Source organism: Amblyomma mixtum, chromosome 2 (assembly GCF_055824585.1).
Source record: "Amblyomma mixtum isolate Tamu chromosome 2, ASM5582458v1, whole genome shotgun sequence".
Classification (NCBI taxonomy): domain Eukaryota; kingdom Metazoa; phylum Arthropoda; class Arachnida; order Ixodida; family Ixodidae; genus Amblyomma; species Amblyomma mixtum.
The window spans coordinates 138,005,743-138,023,571 of record NC_143013.1 but is presented as its reverse complement, the minus strand read 5'-3'; the positions used below and the strand labels follow the sequence as shown (position 1 = coordinate 138,023,571).

The window sequence follows — 17,829 nt, the reverse complement described above, 5'->3', positions numbered from 1 at the left end:
TGGAACGATAAAATATAAGGAAACAAAACATTCCACAGTTTCCAATCAATGCCTTTTGAAGCGAGAACCAATATCTTTAATCAGTTTGTGTTTTTGACTAAAAATGAGATCGTTGGGTGGCAGATTTATAGCACTGAGAAAGAAAAAAGATATTACATCTGTTTTCTGCCGAAAGCACAAATTTCAATCCTGCCTTTGGAACATTACCGTATCAACTCTCATACCAAATTTCAGGACTATGCCCCCAGTAAATTTAAAGAAAACGGTACACAAGTGAAAGATAAAAACAGAAACCAAAATAAATAATAAACAAAACGGTGAACTTGGTCGTAGTACTAGTTACTTTATTTAGGCACAACACTTAGGCGCCTCAGACGTCGGTGGCCTGCAGCAGGAGCAGGCGCTGTTCATCTTCAACCTTCAGCTCCAAGCCAGTGCACCCAGTTGCCGACAGTGTGGGAGGGGGTAGGAAAGAAATCCATTTGCAGAGCAGCCGGGCAGGAGAATAAACAGTGGGAGAGGCTTGCTTAAGGCGCACGACAGTCCGTACATGGCGGATCGCGACAGAATTTGTATAGATAAAGCCGTGCAGGTGCGGCAAGTGTATTGAGTTGTATCTGTCGAAGTATGTGTGGCACCAGAAAGACTAGGATGAGGATCGGGGTAGAGTTTACAATCGAGGCGGGAAACTTCGTAATACTATGATGGCGGCGCGAAGGAACAATCTCGACCCGCCTTCCGAGGGCCTCGGCCGGGGGATCAACGGTGTCCGGATAAGAGTTTCAGGCGCGAGCTGGTTAGCCAGCTCGTTGTCGTCAATCTCCGAGTGCCCAAGGATCCGTCGGAGGAAGACGGGGCAAGGCTGCAGTTACGCAAGTGCGGCATCGAGTTCCGTGGACAGATGGGGCAGAAGTGTTTTAGATTGAATGGCACGAATTGCTGCCTGGGAGCCAGTGTAGATTGTAGAGTCAGGAACAAGTGGGAGTGAATGAAAATGTTGAGTGACGTGAATGATAGATAGGACCTCGAGCGAGAGAATGTGATGAGGGTGTACGAATGGGCCGCTATGGTGAGTGACAGAGCAGAAAGAAAAGGATGAAAGAAGGCTGGTTACCGGAGCCGCGAGGTGCCACGTAAGAGACATTCGTGTACGCCACTTCATGAGTACTGAAGGGAGGACTATGATGAGAGGCAGCAGCATGTCGGTGGCCAGCATGCTGGACAGAAATCTTATTTTATTCTTTTGCTCCTTTAATGGGTACTGTGCCGCGGCGGGGTGACATGTTGCAGTGACATGTGTGCAGTTTAGAAGCCTCCAGAGGGGAGGCGACATGTCATACATTCTTCACTTTTATTCGCGCATTCCGTACTTGGTGTCAAAATGCACATAAAATAACGCCGCCTGTGTAGGCTTTACAGCTCTTTCGCGTCGCTGCTTCTTTCTGCGCTGTGGTCAAGATGCCACTGCGGTGAGCGTCCCGCTGGCACGTCGTTCTCCGGATTCTCCGAACATCGTCAATCGGCTTTGCTGTGCGTTGTTGAGATCGTGCATACGCACTTGGGAAATCAACCCACTCCATCACCCCAAGTACACGGATATTTCGAAGGCTGAGTGAGTGAAGTGTTCGCTTCCCATTCACATCGCACTTTGCATCGAGAAAGTGCCTCTCAAAAAAACTGGCGAACATTTGCAGGCTAACGCATGCCACGCCTCGATTATCTGTGCAGTTGTTCCTAGTTGCACTCCTTTTAAATTAAGCGCACATAGGGGAACAAACATTAGCCGACGCTGCTATGTATGTTAGTAACAACATGGGTGTTTATCTCCTAGCCTCGCGAGATTGGACATGTACTGATGAGGCGGGCGCCAACTGAAGCCCAGGCATTACAGCGTAAGGTGCTGAAGGGACGCTCCGGGGACTAACACAATGAGTGGCTAAAAAAAATAAAATAAATTAAGTATCCCTATTTCCCCGGTTAACTGGGGATGTTTATTTAGTTTTTAGAGCTCCAGCTTCAAGAAGGGCGAAATCACTAACAAGCACTTACTACCTCAAAACCTATTGCTGGATTTCAACCTTACAGCGCACGCCAAGTGTACATCACAATGCACAAGTTTTGGACTTTTTGGAACGCTTCTGCTTTATGTCAATGTGCATAGATAATAAATCACTGACGGTTGCGGCGACATGCTTGAGTGGGTTGTGGCGTTATTTCCTCTTCCTCGGGCTGCATTACATATTCTCCTGTTCCGTGATAACAGCGACCATTCGTGACGTTGGTGCGGTCGTGAAAAAAAAAGATTCCTTGATGCGTGGAGCAGTTGTCACGCCATCGCCGAGTGCCGAAATTTTCTTCCTTGGATTTGCTCTCGCTTTCATGAAATGCTTCTGCGAGGTTTGTGCAGAAATGATGGCGGCCGGGACTAGTGGTACGGAGGCTAACAGGCGGAGGGGACGACAAAGGGAGGCGAGCATCGCTGCTCGGATTGAAGCCTCAACTTGCAGGCGTTGGTCTCCGAAGTGCAATGCGCGCTGGGGGTGCCCACTTCTTGCCGAATGAAGCCGGTACGATGAATGGATGGAACCGATGGACGAGAGGAACGTCCCCTTAGAGATGGGGTGTGACACTTGTAACCATGCTGGGCTTCTTTATATTTATTTCACTGTGTTATTGGGTAATAAATTGGTTCATCAATTCACCATTTTTTTTAAATACAATTTTTTAACCTACACTGGTAACCGTTGTACGTGATCTTCTGTCGCAAATTGGGTGACGCGTCCCCGACTGCCGAAGAGGGACGCTTTCGCGTGCAGCTTCGAAGAAGGAAACAAACGAATCAAACAAAAAAACGAAGCTGTGTTACTTTAAAGGAAAGGAGCCAATAAAATAAACGAAAACACCAAGAAAAACACACAATAAACACGCGTACAACACTACAGATAAAAAAAAAAGTTCACCGGATACAAAGCGTCCCAGGTGGAGCAGGAATGCCTTGCAGGCAGCAAGGACGCGGGTTGATCACTTGCGATGCGTCGCTGGCGTTGCGTCCAAGAAAGCGATGTTAGAGAGCCAGGAGGTGAGGAGCGGAGATGGAAACTGGAGACGCTGATGAACTCCTGTCAGCCGCCCCCAAGAACTGGGCAGCTGCAGCTGGAAAACCGTAGCCTGGTCCTCTCGATGGCGTCCCAAAACACCGTAGGTTTATGCAGCTCATCCAAGGAAGCCTCGGCTGCAGTTACCCTCAATATATCGGCTGCCGCTTCCAAACTCGAAAGGGACGCAGCAGGCCTGTGTCGGAGATCCAAGGGAAGTCTCTGGCAGCAAGGACCCAACGTCCGACGGCTACCACCTCCACACTTGAATGACCAGACTTGCCTTGCGGTGTCTTCCTCTACACCTCGGCTTACTGAGACGTCAGCTATCCGCTGCTCGTGCCCGCCTCGCACGCACCATTCGCACGTGCACACTCGCAACGATGGGCTGGCAAGCGCGGCGCTCCGCTGTCCGACGCTCCACTGTCGACAGGACGCGTTCCAAAAATCTCTCGACGGTTTGGTGTGCACATCAGATATCCCCCCCCTTTCGGAAAAGTTTTTTTACAGAGAAAAAAGTGCCGTTGGTGCACACAACACATATGTTAATGTGGTAAACAGACAAGTCAGATGTCGAATTCCACGAAGGCACTTTACAAAGTCACACACGGAGGCACATGGAAACGTGCACACAGGGAACATGGGGTCACACACTATAGATCTGGCAAAACGCAAATTAAAAGCATACACAACATCAGACACAAACTTTAAACTCGTCTGTACCATAACGGTAAATGTGTAGACACTGAAGCATCCATAACCGGAGAACTAAGAAGGAAAACCAACCCACAAGCACTACCACAGTGCATTTGGACAGGATTACAAACACCGGATAGTAGTACTGTATGGTGTACATTAGGCATCACCCTCCGGCAATTTGCAAATCATATATTAAAAAACGGTCTCTTGGGACACACGCTCTTCGAAACGTTTGAGCATATCGATGTGGAATATCCCAGGCAGCACGCCAGCATTGTACCAACAATGGCTCATTGTTGGAATACATTGGCATCAGTATTGGGCTGGCATTGGCATAGGAGCACATTACTACATTTTCCAACCTTGGCCCATACTTCATACCAAGATTGTCCCATTGTTCAGCCATTCTGTCACTGCCAGTATGGGCATATCACTGGCCTATCCACTCATACTTCATTGGTCCTGCAAGTATCGGTCCAATGTTCAGCCATGCTGGTACTCCCAATACGTACTGAATATCAGCTATTCCACTGATGTCCCATTGTTGATGCCAATATTAGTCCCATGGATAGCCATTCTGGCCATACCAATATGTACTGAAAACCGGCTACTCCTTTCATATACTCCATTCTATCCCACTGTTGATGCCAAGATTGATATGTTCAGCCATTTGGCACTGTCAATGCAGACTAAGCACAGGCTTTTCCATTCATGACAGCGCATACAAACTGTCACATCAGTGGCTGAAAGATTGGCATGCCACTACCCTTTTCTATTTACTACTCGCCAGTAAAGCCTATGTTAATTTTTATCTTCAGTGGGCAACATTAATACAAATGTTCACTCGTAAGCAACCACGCAAATATTCATAAAATGAGACAACCAAAGTATTCATGAAAAGAACATTTATTTTACGAAAAAGTCCAAATAGAATTAATCGTTAGGGGCTGGGAAGGGTGGTGGCAGGTGCTGTCGGATGGGTGATGGCAGGGGCTGTAGGGAGGGAGGGCCCTCGGGAAGTGGAAGAGGCCAGGGGATTGGGAGGCGCACATGCGGGCACAGTGCAGGGGGCTGTCCCCGCACTCGCAGGTGGGGTGCTTGGTTGGAGGGGGGAGAAGACTTCGGCAAGGCGTCTCTTCCTTCCACCCCCTCTATCACATGAACCGGGCAGCTACCTGCGAATAAAACCTTGTGCCTCTGATGCATCAAATGCAGTTTTTCGCAAATGGCATCTGCACAGGAAAAGTGAACAAAGAAAATAGACATTATTTCCAGGCACACAAAAATCATGTCCATCATTTTAGAAAAATGTAGAAAATTAATTCCAGGAAATTGCCAATGAGAAATGCTGTACTGAAGGGCTCCAGATTAATTTTGGCCACCTGGAGTTCTTAATTTAAGATGCACCGACATCGCTTAGCACACGTGCTTCTTTGCATTTAGCCTCCAGAGCAATGCAGCTACTATGGATGGTGTTTGATCCCTCACTTGGAATCAGTAGCTGAGCACCTGAGCCAGGACATCAGGTAAACAATATAGTAAACAGATATATTATTACGTGCCTCATAATCAAGGCAGCATACAAAACCTTGACACAACTAAACAATCAAGTAAAGAATCACTAGAGGGGCCTCAATCCATTGACACTGACTTCTCGTTGCGATTGACCACCTTGCACCTGCTAAGTGGCATCATAGATGCCTATAAATAGAAGGCAAGTGACTGCAGCTTCTATTACACACCGCAGGTTCGAAATGCATTTTCAGCTCCAATAAGCTTTCAAAACGATTAAAATAAAACTGTGAAAGCATGTTAATTAAAGGTAACATGAAAAACTATTTACTAAAGCTAGAATTTGTTGCCATCATTAAATACTTGTAAATGAAATCAAAACATAATCCTCTTTTCTATAAAAGGGAGATAACGCATCTGTCCAACTTCCATTTATGAACTGTGTTGCGCTTCAACTGTCATGCACAACAATGATTTTTAACCTGACTTTAACTCTTTAACGTGGCTTGCAAGGCATGGGTTTGTCAAGTTGCGACGGCAGTCCACCGCTGTAATATATCGCACCTTGCGGAAATATTTTACACTGTAGTTCAAAAGGTGTACTGTCTTGTTCCCTTATTGCATCATCCTTGTGTTGATGCAACCATTCATGCTATATACACGACATTACCTTTACATTTACCACTTGAAAGCAACACAGTCACTCTACTTGAATTTGTCAAAGAGAGTACACATCACATTTCCTCAAGGCAAAGCTTTGATCAGCAGGCAACGGCACATAAACCAATCTAGGCGGTCTTAGGAGGGCAGGTCTGGAAGTGGAAGGTATCAGAAGCATTCCTTTCAACTGGACAACTCTGGCAGATCAATGCATCACTCTGGAGGAAGCACTTGTGACCATCACAAGGTGTACAACACATGTACTGATAGGGTTACGCATTACTTGCTTCAAGTCTAAGTGAGCATCATAGATGACCAAAGATATTTTGAATTACATAAACAATTATACCAGGTGTTTTCTGCAATGTCCTGAAAAACCGTGACACAGGACCAGAAGAAGTCGCACACTTTTGGCAAACTTACAAATGATTCATTTTTGGCTCATCCACGTACTTGAAGCCATTTTCTCGCTCAAGCGCCCATGCAAATGAAAAAATCAAGTTCAATCATCTTTCCATCCCAGGCAAAAAACAGCAGTCTTTCACTATTCTAAGGATAGATGGCTCGCTTATGCAGGATTGCTCTTTTTTTTATTAAAAATGCTTCAACCAGTCCTCGCTCGTGCAAGGACTTCCGTCTGCTAGTAATGCTCGTGCGGTGAAACAGTGGTAAACATTTGCTACAGTCCCTCACATGCAACGCCAGGTTGCTCCCTGTGCTCACATGCAATTTGTTTCCTGAGGCATTCACTCAGGCATTGCCCAGCCTGCTCGGTGTATACTTTCCCACAGCACATGGGGTTGAATACAGAAATCCCACCACGCACTTTGTGAACCTCGTTTGGTGGTTGGTCTTGCATGCTTGTTCTCTGCACAGCCAGAGATGCGGGTGAAAAGACCAGATAGCTCATGAGGGGCTGAAAACACCATGTTGATACCAAATTTTTCGGACGCTCTTTACAGCCCATGGGAAATTTTATGGAAGAACAGGATCACCTCAGTGTTTCTTGTCTCATACTTCCATAAAATTTCCCATGGGTTGAACGAGTGTCCGAAAATTTTGGTATCCAGTTTGTGTTTTCAGCCTGCAAGAGAAACCACTAATTGGAGTTCACAGTGTGTGTAATGAGGGTTGTGTATTAAATCCATATGTCCAGTGGGAAAGTATACATCAGGCAGACTCGGCAATGCCTGAATGAACGTCGCAGATAACAAGGCAAGAAGTTGCAAGCAGGCACCTGTAGCAACCTTGCTTTGTATGTGAAGGACTGTAGCAGATGCCAGCCTGTTTCACAGCACAAACATTATTAGCAGGGTTAAGTCAGGCATGAGCAAGAACTGCTTGAAACTCTTCTAACACATTATAAAAAAGAATAAGTAGTACAAACATTATTAGCAGGGGTAAGTCCAGGCATGAGCAAGAACTGCTTGAAACACTTCTAACAAATTATAAAAAAGAATAAGTTGTTCTCTGTCCTTATCACAGAAAAAGAGTGGCGCTTTTTATCAGGAATGGAATGACGACTGGGCTTGTTTCAGTTGCATATGCGCTTGCAAAAATAAATCAGCTGTAAATTCGGCGGTAGTGTGTATACCGTCTCATCGACCTGTGTCTCAGTTTTTGCTGTTTTTTTGCTAGAACACTGAATAACGTGTAACAAATTTGGTAAACGCTGTAAGCGATGGAAGGCATGTTGACAGGCTAGTAGGTTTTCCATCTTGAAACTTGGGAAAAAAAAGAGATGAGGAGACAACGGACAGGCGCCAACTTCCAACTATTTCTTGCTCGGAAAAAAAAACACATAAAATTTATAGTCTCAGGCAACGCCCACATTTACACACCACATGCCTTATCGCAGCCCTGACTTATCGCCTAGCACGAACATTATTGCTCAGAAAATCGTACTCCGCCGCATACAACCTAACTGAAGTGTCACTCACGCACAAGGCTGTCTTTTTCTTTATGTGAAAGGCTTCCAATAAAAGCCTCGCCTGCTTGAATTTGCTTTTGCCCACAATCCTCGCCTTTTCCAGTCAAGGTGCACACTTGCACGTGTTGTGGAACACTGTGCACGTGTTGCACATCGTGCGGAATAGTTCCTTTCCGAAGGCAGAAGGCGTAGCGTCTTGCTTGGCACATAGCATTCACAATTGAGCACACCAAAAGCTGGCGCATAGCATGGAGAGTAGACACACAGACACTTCTGCCTTCGGAAAGGAACTATTCGGCACGATATAAGTCTACTATTTGGTGCTGTGAAGCCTTCTTGGGGACACGTTAAGCGGATAGGCAAGATACTTAGATCTGAACTGTGGCGCCAGGTTCGTTTTTTTTCACGAATGGCTACATGTCATCTGCCGCAGTGAGTTTCCAGAGTGGCTTGCAGAGAAGAACTACGCTTTCTTCAAGCGGCAAGCTGCCCAGCTGACAGAGGACAAGTGGAGGGAGGTTCTAAAAGGTCTCCTAGGTGATGTTAACAAGCAAAAGGACAACAGCACGAGTCGCGTGGTGGTGTTAGGGGATGCAAATGTCCCAGACAGGTTGTTAGATGTGCCTGAGAGAGGACCAAAGTACGGCATTCAACGGGATGTGCCTGCCCATGAACTGCTCGCCACAAACAGGAACATTGCTGCGAAAGCAAAAGGAGAAAACCAAGAACGGTGTTTGTTGGAAGGAGTGGACTGCCTCAAAAATCTGTTAAGACGGCTGTAACCAGTCGACTGGAACGTGATTCAGTCATGTTTCCTCTTTTTTTAATAGGAATGAGCTGTGTCTCCTTCAGTCAGACAAAGATGGCAGGTTTGTGGTCATGAAAAAAGGACTTTACAATGAAAAAGCATTGCAAGCGGTAGACAAGAATTTTATAGCCAATAAAAAAGCAGCAGTGAGAGTTAAAACCAGGTTCATTAACTTTTGTTAGGACCTCCATCTGCCGAAGCTCGCTAGTGATATAGCGAAAAGCAAACGGAACTGTCTTTCTGTATTCTTTACTGCTAAAACCCACAAACCTGACATTCCGTTCCGCACTATAGTGAGCGAAAATGGTTCGTGGCAGCATAATGTTAGCCGTTTCTTGCAAAGCAAGCTTAACTCTCTTAAACTCGACGACCCTTTTCGGGTAAAGAACTCGATAGATGTAGTTCATTGTTTTGAAACGCATCCAGAAATTCGATCTGCCTTTGCTGTAGACATAGAAGATTTGTTTTATTCCGTCCCGCATGCTGAGCTACTGGCGTCTGTTCTTTCGTGTGTTGAAGGTACAGGGGAAATGGACTTCCGGGATGCTGCTTGTATGTCTGTGGAAAACTTTTTGAATTTATTGGAGCAATATCTTAAGGTCACTTTTATCGTTTTTAATGAGCAACCCTACTTACAGAGAAAAGGCATATGTATAGGTTCCTGTGACGCCCCTATTTTATGTGAAATTTTTTTAGCTGCTTTGGACAAGGAACTTGCACAATTATTGGTAGGAGGATCTGTTTTTAAAATTTTTAGATATGTTGACAATTTTCTTATCCTTTTATCCACTGGTTTTTACAATTCTGTTGAAGCTAATGTGTCCAGGATTTTAAGTGTTTTTAACTTCAAAGGGTGTGTCCTAGTTTTTACGCATGAGCTCCCAAGGGAGAGGAAACTACAATTTTTAGACCTAAGCTTGGCGTTCCAGGAGGACCATTTATGTTGGGGTTATTATCCTCGTACTAGCAAGGAACTGCTGCCCTTCAATACGGCGCATTCAAAAATTGTGAAGCGCACCATCGCCTCGTTATGCTTTGAGTCCTCACTTTCGAAGTCCTGTCCGCACCAAATGCACGATAGCTTAAGAAATCAGATTGGACGCCTTTTGGCTGCTGGCTTCCCCTCGGTGGTGTTGACTGCTGTCGCTGAAACCCTCCTCCAAAAGACAAAACGCTGCACCAGTCCAAAGAATCTTGAAGAAAGGGGCCCTCCGGTAAAACCTGAAGTCATGCCTTATGTGCACAAAGTGTCACACAATTTGAAGAAGGTGGCTAACAGGCACAAGGTACCGCTTGTTTTTTCAGCCCCAAACAAGTTGAGCAAACTTACACCCCGGATTTGTGGCACTGAGCGCCCTGGGTGCAGCATAAAACATCAGCGCACCTTTATACGCTGCATGTAAGGAGTGGTGTACGAGATACCCCTGACCTGTGGTATGTCCTATATAGGGCAAACGGGGAGGTGCATCAACAAACGCCTTGGGGAACATGACAAAAAGGTAGTGAATAATAAAGACAAATACGCCACTTTGGTGAGCCACGTTAACACGTGCAAGTGTGCACCTCAACTAGAAAAGGCGAGGATTGTGGGCAAAAGCAAATTCAAGCAGGCGAGGCTTTTATTGGAAGGCTTTCACATAAAGAAAAAGGCAGCCTTGTGCGTGAGTGACACTTCAGTTAGGTTGTATGCGGCTGAGTACGATTTTCTTAGCAATAATGTTCGTGCTAGGCGATAGGTTAGGGCTGTGATAAGGCACGTGGTGTGTAAATGTGGGCGTTACCTGAGACTATAAATGTATGTGTTTTTTTTTCGAGCAAAAAATAGTTGGAACTTGGCGCCTGTCCATTGTCTCCTCGTCTCTTTTTTGTGTCGTGAAATCATTTGTGCCTAGGTGGGTTTTTCCCAAGTTTCAAGCTGTAAGCGATGATGCACGATATGAATAGTGCCAGCTTGCTGTGCTAAGGGCTGCCAAGTTATGAGATTACTCACTAGTGCATAAACCATAAATCCCTGAAAGAAAAGATTTCAGTCCAGCACTTTGTATTGCAGCACCATATAAGAACCCACAAAGCCAAGGAAGCTGACCAGAGGTCACCTAAGCTTCTTCGTTCGAAGAAGTACTCGATTTTAAGTCACGCATTATATTTGAATAAATATTTTACTGGTCCTGAAATCCCAACCTTTATAGAAAAGGTCCTTCTAATTATTTCATACTCATTTACCTCTGCAAACGTTCCATAGTGAGGGGGCTGCCGGGTGGATCACAGATGTTGAAACCAAGAAAGGCTCCAAGGAGGAGTCCCACTGCCTTGTCCAGACTTGTCCACTTGTCCACTCCTCTCTGTCAACTGCAAGGGCAAGTAGGTGGATGTCACCCACACCTGAGCCTGCATGGGAACAAAATTACTAGCACGTAATACTATTGAGTCAAAAGTATTGCTGTGTAATTTCAAGACTAACACAAACTACGCATACGGCAAGCTTGGTGCCATAGGAAAGACATCAGAGATTATACTCGGTTCACCCTTAAGGTTACAGGGCAGCGAAGGCTCTCGGTCTGGGCTGATCTTTTGCTTTCAAATATGTATTCCTAGCAAGATGCTCGTTCTAGAAAATCGGGGCCCGCTTGCATGAAGCTATCACAGCTTGCTGCAGGCACAGCGGACCTCGGAGTTATCACGTAAAACTACGGCCAGTGCAGCAGGAACATACAACAACCAGCGGACCGACCGCCGCCGCCTCGCACGGCTGCAGCGTTAGGAGCCGGGGCGAGTACAGCCGACCGAAGAGCTGCAGGACAGTTCCGGACAGACGAAATAGGCGCGGCAGAGCGCGAAAGTAAACGATACGGGCGTTCTCGAGATGTCCCCGCAAAAAAACGAAGGAAAAGGCGAACGCACCTAATGCAGGTTGAAGCAATACGGTAGCGAACACGCGGGATCATCGCGATGCGGGCCGATCGAGCCCCTGCGGCTGTTCTAAAAACTGGAGGCAGGCCACGTCTTGAGCAATACGATGCGTGCGTGCTTTTGGAGCAGTAAGAGTTTTAAAACAATGAGGACGATTTAATTCGAAAGCCGAATACGCACCGAAGGAGCACAATGGGGTAATAGCTGTCACATCACATCTTACCAGCCGCGCGACCAGCAGTCTAGCAGACCGCGCAAAGGCACGACAGCGCGTTGTTTACAACAGCCACAAGCGCGCGATCGGCTCGCGTGTTCCCTTCACCTGAGTGTTGAAGCATACAAGGCCACCTCTCGCGTTAGGAAGGAGTGGGCTCACAGGGAACGCACAGAAGTTTGCATCGATGGTAACCCTTGTGTAGGAAAGCGGGCGAATACAGCGCGAGACGAATCCACGACGGGCTTGAGGCGAAAAACGTACAGGCGCGGACAAAAGTAAACGGAGCACGCAATTCTCTTCGAATATTTTTCACGCGTCACCTAATTAAAATTTCCACCAGTGGTACGCGCATGCTGGTAGAGGAGGTTGGTGGGCTTTCTTGTAGACAAACAACGCTTCTTCATTACCAATGGAGAAAGCGTGATTGCACTTCAAACGCACTAGCGTGCTCCGTTTACTTATGGCCGCGCCTGTACGTATGTACGCCGGCCGCCGCGGTGTGCACGCCACGACGGCTCGAACGAGACCCTCCGCGCTTGTGTCATACACCACGTTCCGAAAGGAAAATGTAAGCAAATATAGTAAACATGCAGTACACCTACCGTAATCAGGCGCACTTGGTTTGAGACAGCAGCCGCTTCCATGAATCCAAGCCTCGCCGTCTTCTCACCAACGCAGAAAAACAAAATGGCGCCAGAAAACGAAAAAAAAAACAAGGTCTGCGCACACTAACGACGCCAAGATCGCACGAGGAGGCCAAAAATGCTTCGCACGCAGAGTCCGCGCGACGCCAAACGCGACCGCATCGCGATAGGTCAACGGACGTATGACGTTTGCGAAGAAGAGCTAATCAGAAGGCCGAGAATTTTGTTTATTTTTTTGTGCTCCTCGTTGCTCTGCCCTCTCCCCCTGATCCACGCCGAAGGAACGGTCTTTTCGGAATACGCCGCGGACCCGTCAAAATTGACCAAAGGATGACCGTCAAAGCGACGGCTAGTTTTTACAGTGCAAGTGTAAGAAAAGCGCATAACACTAGGACGGCTGATAAGCTCCGTTTACATGAACGCGAGGGCAGCGCATCATGTCAACTTTCTCGTGCATCCCACTCATGTAAACAGGGAAAATGCGCCAGGAAAATGCACTAATCCCACACGCAGGGCGCACATCGGCAAGTGCAAGTCTAGTGCTGGGGTGAATAGAAACAGGTGCTCGTAGGGCGCCTAGATGTGCGTGCGCTTCTCTCCGCTCTCCCCTCCCGCACATCGAGACACCCTCGTTTTGGGGCCCCCTCTTCCGCCCTGGGCGCCTACAAAATACCCTCTCGGAAGGAAAACAAAGCAGACCACGCTCAAGTTGTGACCGGCTGTCCCCCCCCCCCTCCCCTACTTCCGCGTGCCGTGTGCTTACATGCGAGCATGGCGTCTCCCCTCCGCGAGGAAGTTTCGGGAAAAGAAAATGCATCACCAACTAGCCCCGCCACTGGGAATTACGATGCGCTACTGCGGTCCAATACTGCCAACTTCTAAAAATGGCTGAGCCAAGACAGGGAAAACGCCCGAGAAACTGGTCCAATATTGCCAACTTTTGAAAATGGCTGAGCCAAGGCGGGGAGAACATAGGCAACGCGGGGCCTTCATAGGACCGTAGTTTGCCAACTCAATTCCTACATTGGACCAGTGTCATGTGCTGCTTGGGATCTTCTTAGTGTGGCCCAAATCGATACAATAATCCACATCGTTCATTTTGCCAGAAACCACGAATGGACCTTTCCACTGCATCAGGGGTTTATTGTGGCTACTATGCAAAAGAATGAGGGCACGAACTCGTATCCCTAAATACCGATTCTTACTGTTCCTGTCATAGTATCTCTTCTGAGATTTTTGAGGACACAAAAACTTTTGATGTCCCGCACTCGCAGTTTGCTCGAGACATTCTCTTAGATCAAGAACGTACCCATAAATCGTCTTCGTGTCTTCTCCCAGCTCTTCCCTTCTCCTTTGAGGACTGCGAGCGGCCCTCGCACATGTCGGCCAAATATCAACTCAAACGGAGAAAACGCCAGACTCGCCTGAGACACCTCTCTGTATCCAAACAGAAGCGGAGCGATAAAATGATCCCATGTTTTGCGCTGCTGTTGACTGAGCTTCCGCAGCATCTTCTTGAGTGTGGCGTTAAATTTCTTCACCATCGCATTGCACTTTGGATGGCAGGGGGTCGTGCTGAGATGTTTCACCACCAAGAGATCATTGAGCTTTCTCATCATTTTCGTAGTGAAACAGGAGCCCTGGTCACAGAGGATCTCTCTCGGAAAACCTATTCTTAGAAACATCTCGACCAAACCTTCTGCCACGTTTTCGGAATTTATCTTTGGCAGAGCCACGGCATCGAATTACCGCGTGGCAAAATCGACGAGAGTGAGAATACACCTATTCCCTTTCAGCGATGTGGGCGACAGCGGACCGACAATGTCGACAGCGACCCCATCAAAAGTGTCGATAAGAGGCATGTGTCCCAACCGAGCTTTCCCTACTTTGCCTTTCGGGAACGTCCTTTGGCAGGAGCCGCAAGACCTGACATACCTTTTCATCTCCTCCTGCACTCCTGGCCAGTAGAATTCTTCCAGAACTCGATCTGTAGTCTTCATAATGCCTTGATGCCCCGCCATCGGGCTATTTTGGGCAAGCCTTAACACTTGCGATCTGCAAGTCTTTGAAAGTACTACCTGTCGAACCTCCCTGCCAGAGGCGAGATGATAGAGGCGGTACAGCAAACTCTTTTCTACAGAATACGAGTGCGAATTGCGGTGCTTGCCATGACACACCTTTTCTACTTTCAGCCAACACGCCTTCAATGAACAATCCTCTCTTTGCTCTTTTTATAACACCTCCTTGGTGAACTGCATGGGACCGACGCTTAAAGCAGTATTTTTCCTACTTCGTCCGGCAACTGCCTTTCCAGCCCATACCACTTTTGGGCCCTCGCCGTTTCCACTGGCAACCTCGTTATTGACTATGCCAGGACATAATTTAGCAACGCCATCCGATTTTTTCCAATTATGATCTGGATTTGACGGCTCACGCGCGTCTGGTATATTTCAAATTATGACACCGTACAATGTTGTCTCCATGCACTTCACCACGGCCGTCCCAGTGAAATAAGGGGAAGCGATATAGACTTCTGCCTCGGGAAATTCCAGACTATTGACATCAACAAGCAACACCGTAGATCTCGAGCCGATGAGAGCTGAGTCAGGAACTAGGGCCCTCCGCTCAACCACCGTATTGCTCCCCGTGTCCCGTAAACCACGTGCGGCTAAGCCTCGGAGCTCTCCCTCTAGGAGAGGCATATGTTGTGCGCCTGTAGGATATTTCCGGACAAGTCCGATCACCACCTTATAAGCAGCTTGTTCAAGCTTACCTGCTGTTGTGGACCCTGTTTCAGGCGCGCTGTCTGGCTGAACACAGCAGGACGACTGCTTTTGGTTTTCTTGCTTTCTTGAGCACGAACTTACTTCATGCCCTGTTTTTCGGCAATAAACTCAATAAAGCTGTTGTGGCTATCAACGACAGTCGGCAGCCTTATGTCCTGGTCGATTACAAATGAGGCATCTTACTGACTGCCTATTCTATAGAACATCCCTCTCTTCTGGAATGCCCACCTAGAAGGATTCTTTGAACGAAGACAAGTTTCTTTGCCGCTTGGCTTCTAGGAAGTTGTCTGCGGCCTCAGTGATTTTGTCCAGCGTCCTGCATTCCCTTTCAGGAAGGGAAATTGCCAGACGACTATGGCAGTTCCATATGAACTGTTCGGCCACCACCAAGTCTCGTAAATCATTGTACGTTGTGGCCGCTCCCGATATCTCGACCCATCGGTCAAAAAGACTGAGCAAGCGCGCTGCGTATTGCTTGCTTGTTTCTTCATCAAGCGGCTTACTTTCACGAAACCTTTCGTGATAACCTTCTGCTGTGAACCGAAAATGTTGGAGCAGGGCTAGTTTTGCCTTATCGTAATCCATTGAATCTGCTGGAGACAGTCGACCGACACAAGGAGGGCCTCCTCAGTCAAAGACATTATTGAGTGCTGTAGCCAATTTTTCTTTAGGTCAGCTGTGCCCTTCCGCGATACGCTCAAAACGTTTGAGGTATGCATCTAATTCATCCCTGCGATCGTCGAAAGGTTGGTTGGTTGGTTGGTTTATGGGGTTTAACGTCCCAGGCAGCAGCGGGAGCAAGCCGTGAACACCATTTCAAAAACTGCTCTTTTGCAGTGCCGTCTACTTCGAGGCCCCACCGAACGTGCATGCGAAGCGCTGCGTCGACTTCTGGCTCTACATTTCACGGATCCGCCCCAGTGACGAGGGATTTCCTGGCAAGAGTCATCTGCACATGCGCACCCAGCCAGCTCGACCAACAAAAAGCAGAGCATCTTCGGCCACCCGTCACTTGGCAGCAGCGGCAGCAAGCCGTGAACACCATTTGAAAAACTGCTCTTTTGCAGGTTAGTAGCCGTATGTTTCCATAATATCCATTTTAATAGTATTTCTGCTGCTGCTACTGCTGCCATTTGCTGACATTTGTTGACATTTGGTATGCTTTTTGCATTACTGAGATTCATTTTGCGACTACTTCTGTACACTTCAAGCAATGTCTGATTCCTGTAGCACGTGTGATGTGATCATCTCTGAGGATGAGCCATTTGTGGAAAGTTCCAAATGCGAGAGCAACTATCACTTTAGAAAATGTGCTCGTCTTACTGGAAAGACCTTCAAATCGAAGTATGAGGCCACAAAGAAAGCGTGGCAGTGCTCATCATGCAGAAGTGCAGGAAGTAGCAATACATGTAGTAAAGAGAGTAGTGGCTCTGAAACAGATATCAAACTTGCGCTCTTCTCAATTAACCAAAAGTTGGAACGGCTGATGCCCCTGGCAGAAAAAATTGAAAGCATGGAGGAGTCCCTTAGCTTCATATCTTCGAATTTTGATGATTTTGAGCAAAAGGTCGGCCATCAAGAGGCTGATATCATGGACCTAAGGAAGAGGATATCGGAGCTTGAGAAAAAGGATGACTTAAATCAGGCAGCACAAGCTTAGTTTGAAAAGGAGATACACGATCTGGAATTCCGAAGCAGGCAGCTGAACTTGGAACTGCATGGCATACAAGAACTGCAGGATGAGGATCTAACAGTCATATTAAATAACGTGGCTGATAAACTTCGAGTGCCTTGCTTGATGGAATCGGAATAGCAACTGTTCATCGACTTCCCGCTAAACGTGATAAGACGCCAGGCATCATTGTGCGTTTTGCGAAGCAGGCTACAAGAGAAAACTGGTTGAAGAAGAAGAACCTAAAAAATAGCGACCCGCCCATTTTCATGCAAGAAAATTTAACACGCCGAAATAGAGAACTGCTTCAGGCAACTAAAGTCTGTGCCAAAGAAAAAGGCTATAAGTTCACTTGGTATGTCAATGGAAAGGTTTTCGTTAGGCGAAGTGAGGGAATGAGTGCCATTCATGTGAAGGGAAAGAGCGATTTGGATCGGCTATAGCACTCAGCATGGTATCTTTCGAGTTTCTTCTTGAAACATAATCGACATGCAGCAGATGTATTATCTGCCGAGTGACTTGAACCGCACTGCTTCGTGTGTTGCGCTCACAACGCTTAACGCTATTCACCTGAACGCACACTCTGTAAAAAACAAGATATTGTGTTTAGAGGAGTTCTTTGGAGAATTTTCATTTCCTTTTTCTTTGATCATGCTCAGTGAGACTTGGAGTACAGATGATTCCGACGTTTTCAGGATGACCAATTACAAAACCTATTACTTGAACCGCTCCGGCCTCCGGGGGGGGGGGGGGGGTGGAGTGGCTTTACTGGTGTCAGATGACATTGAATGCGACAAGTTGGACTCGTACAGTCTTATTACTGAAGATTTTGAAGTGCTATCAGCCTGTACTGGCAGGTTCGTGTTTTCGGCTTGCTATCGTCCACCGAAGGGAAA

At 47.0% G+C, this 17,829-nt stretch overlaps 1 long non-coding RNA gene across 1 annotated transcript; it reads right to left on the bottom strand.

Moving 5' to 3' along the window:
• Positions 1-4,684: 4,684 nt before the first annotated feature.
• On the bottom strand, positions 4,685-12,565 carry LOC149361063 (uncharacterized). The gene is made up of 3 exons (XR_016288373.1): positions 12,434-12,565; positions 10,928-11,053; positions 4,685-5,026 (listed from the first exon to the last, which is right to left on the bottom strand). It is a non-coding gene; the product is annotated as an uncharacterized LOC149361063 (long non-coding RNA).
• Positions 12,566-17,829: the final 5,264 nt, after the last annotated feature.